The sequence below is a fragment of the Acanthopagrus latus genome, unplaced genomic scaffold (genome assembly GCF_904848185.1).
Source record: "Acanthopagrus latus isolate v.2019 unplaced genomic scaffold, fAcaLat1.1, whole genome shotgun sequence".
In the NCBI taxonomy this organism is placed as follows: domain Eukaryota; kingdom Metazoa; phylum Chordata; class Actinopteri; order Spariformes; family Sparidae; genus Acanthopagrus; species Acanthopagrus latus.
Genome location: NW_023504073.1, coordinates 1 through 3,682, shown reverse-complemented (window position 1 = coordinate 3,682; position 3,682 = coordinate 1). Strand labels below are relative to the sequence as shown.

Sequence of the window (3,682 nt, the reverse complement as noted above, 5' to 3'; positions counted from 1 at the left end):
CTCATTGTTGGTACCTGTCAGTCACTGAGGACACAACGCGATGAGGTGACACGCGATGACCGTTACGCTGATGTTGTGTTCAATAACCTTGGTCATGGCCCGGAGAGACAGACACCCGCCCCGGGGGCATTTAATTGCACATTTGAAATAACTTATTAAGTAACTGAAATAATTTTTTGTGAATGTATTTACGGATTGCCTCGCGGGCAGGACCAAACTGTCTCGCGGGCCGTATACGGCCCGGAGGCCGGAGGTTCCCCATCCCTGATCTAAATAGTAGCATGGTTTGTGAAGTGTAAGTAACCTTACTGTGATGCTTAATCAGAAGTCTGAGCATGGATTAATTATAGGAATGTTGTTTGAAAGATTTTATTGTATATATTTAACGATTATTAACCTAATCATAAACTAAAGAGTATCACCATTAGGGAGCCTTAGATGATTTAGGCTACTATTCTAACAAACCAGCTGACTGAACTATGTTTTAGCATCAGGTTTGATCAATGGCCTATCTCACATATGTGTCACATGTAGCCCAACACCTGGCTCACGTTCTGCTTTAGGAAAATGTAACGCCATAATTGTAGGCTAAGATTGTCTGAATGCTCAATGTTGAAGCATATATAACTATCTGGATACTAAATACAGTTCATTTCAACAATAAATTGCTATTTCACGACAGTTCACAGGAATGTGTCGCACAACTGAATATGAGGCAGCTTCTGTCGGTTGGAATGGATGGGCCAAATGTAAATTTTAAGCTGATGGATCTTCTTCAAAAGGAGCATGCTGAGCTACATGGAGGTGCTCAAGTCATTAGTGTTGGGAGCTGCATACCCTCCACAATGCAATGAAGGCGGGCTTCACAGCATGGCAACTTGAAAACCTCCTGCGAGGGATGCACTTTTTATTCCACAGAGAGGAGTTCACCAACCTCACCAGGTTCTCTTTCTGCGGCCATAGATGGGTCGACAATGTGCCAGTGGTAGAGAGAGCAATAGCAGTTTGGCCCATGCTTCAAACATACGTGGATGCTGCAGAGAAGAAGAAGGTCCTAAAACTCAGCACGGCCTCATACAACACCATCTTGGCAGCACAAGGGGATCCTCTAATCATCCCAAAACTGGAGTTTTTTCTTGCCATATCAAGAAGCTTTAACTCCTTCTAACCAGATACCAAACGGACAAGCCAGTGTTGCCCTTTTTGGCCAAAGATTTAACTGAGCTCTTGATGGTAATTATCACTGTCAAGATTTTGATCAATTAATTAGAATTTGATTAACCTGTATCAATTGATAGGAAGGACTTGGTCACTAACTGCTAGTTGTCCTTATAAGAGTTTACTGCAGCGGTGAAACGGGAGCTCCTACAGGACCGAACCCCCCTGCAGCTGACCAACATCGAGGTGTCTGAGGAGGAGAACTGGGTCTCCCTTAGAAATCTTGACATAGGCCTGGGTGCTGAGCCATCAAGGTAATTTTGTTGTAGGTTATTGGGTTTGGCTTTTTAGAGGTGTATATGTGTATTGTGATGCCTGCACAAATCAACCAGCAATGTATGTTCAGTACAGTATTTCTAATATCATCATAAGTTTACTAAGATTTAGATTTAAAAAGTAAACATTTCCTGTCAAATCACTAATGTGCATGTTCCTTAATGCTCCTTGGATGCAAGATAGGTGAAATTTCAGTGCTCACCTTCAGGCGAGAATGTTTGCAGTGCCTGGTTAAGGTGGTTAGGAAGCTGCAAGAGAAATGTCCCCTGAAATCCGCTGTGGTCAGGCAGATTGCATGTTTGGAGATCCTGAGTGGTGCATCACACAGATGAAGAGTATAGTGCAAACGTTCATCCAGGGAAAGCAGTTGGCAGGTGGCATTCCAGCTGGTAAGAAAGTATTGTATAGGGACAGATAGGTTATGCAAATTGCTTAAGAACTTGTGCTAGAGGTTTAATTTGGGATTTTCTGCCTTTTTACCCTGAGCATGAAAGTGTCTTTGCTTTTGCCAAATTAAATGAACTTGTAGATCTATGTGGATACTATTATGTGATGCTGTGTTGTATGTATTTTGTCAAATGGATGTTGAAGAATGGAATGTAATAATGGTGTGAATAATTGTATCTTAATTTTCCTGTCAACATTGTAGGTAGGTGATGTCATCATTCAGCAGTTCACATCCTTCCTCTCTGTTGAGGGCAGTGGTGAAGAATTTGTGTCCTTTCGACCACTGAAACAGCGTGTGGATGTCTGAGGGAAAGGCAGGAACGAAGATGGACGATCTAATTACAAAGTCTAACACTCTTCGCAGAAGATCTAAAGACAAAAAAGCTGAACTGGCCGAACTGGACAAAATAATAGAGGAAAAGGCCACACAGTTGAGGCACTTGTAAGCCCCCCCCATGATGTTGAAGTGGTTAATGATGTTGAATCTCCACATTAAGGAACTGAGATCTGTTTGTAAGTTAATTTCAGATATTCATCCTTTGTTACAGTGTTACAGCAGTAATGATTCTCAAGTGCACTCTGACACCAAAGTGCTTTACTTTTCTTATTCATGGATGATGTGCCGGGTCAAACCAGCCAAGCACCAGAGAGCTGTGTCATATTACTTCATTTATGTTGACATTTCTCATGTTTTCAGTTTTACTGTCACTTCTACCTGACATAGTAGGAGACTGTCGAATAGAGCCATGGATTCAGTACTCTGTATATAAAAGATATGTTGAAAAATCCACAACTGGAATCTCTCGGTCTCTCTGTCTGTCTGTCTGCAGCTCAAAGTCGTGTTGGTTTTAAAAAATGTTGTGAAGGTATTAAATAAGGTAGTAAAAGGTATTAAATTCAGCTTAAGAATTTCTGTATAAACCACGGACAACATGTCTTACCATCATGCAGTTATCATGTCTATGTCTTCATCCTCCTCTTGCTTGTTTTATTCTTCCTCTGGATCATATTCCTCACTGTCCTGTCTTTGTCCCTGGTGTACAATAGTGCTAGCATTATAAGCGCTAGTGCTAGCTCAAGCTGCACTTGATTTTAAAAACAACTCAGTTTGCAGCATTTTTCACCTTCAGCCAACAGTGCTCTCTTAGATTTGTTCCTGTTTCTCCGCTCCCCCCTTGTGTCTCTTGATGCCTCGATTCATCTTTTGCTAGCTTAATCTCAGTCAACTTCCAGTCTCCAACTTCCAACAAGCACGCAGACGGTCTACTCGATTCAGTCTTCAAATTCCCAGAAGGCATTGCTTCATTTTAACTTTTGCAAACAAATAATCAGATTTAAAAAATGCAGGTAGATTTGTTTTATTTCAAAACATGCACGTTTTTGAACATTTGAATAAGACATTTAGCTACAAAACAATCAGAATCAGAATCAGAAAAAGCTTTATTGCCAAGTACGATTTTACACATACGAGGAATTTGTTGTGGTGATATTGGTGCATGCATCAAATAACTATTAAGTGAAAATATAACAAATTAACAATATAAACTATTTAAAGAATAGAAAATATAACAAATTAACAACATAAACTATTTTAAAAAGTAGAAAATATAACTATACAATATAAATATATATACACAATCTGTTTTTTGGGTAAAAGGATAAAAGGAGCAGACCGGCTGGCAGTGAACAATTACAAGAATGATGTGCAATGAAAATGTGCAAATGAACAGGATGTTCAAGG

The 3,682-nt window shown here is 40.0% G+C and overlaps 1 long non-coding RNA gene across 2 annotated transcripts; it reads right to left on the bottom strand.

The window, feature by feature from the left end:
• Window positions 1-354: 354 nt before the first annotated feature.
• LOC119016226 lies at window positions 355-3,224 on the bottom strand. Of its 2 annotated transcripts, none has more exons than XR_005073921.1 (3): window positions 2,883-3,224; window positions 1,697-2,244; window positions 355-1,034 (listed from the first exon to the last, which is right to left on the bottom strand). It is a non-coding gene; the product is annotated as an uncharacterized LOC119016226 (long non-coding RNA). The 2 variants fall into 2 exon arrangements; XR_005073920.1 differs by having other exon boundaries at window positions 1,697-1,880.
• Window positions 3,225-3,682: the final 458 nt, after the last annotated feature.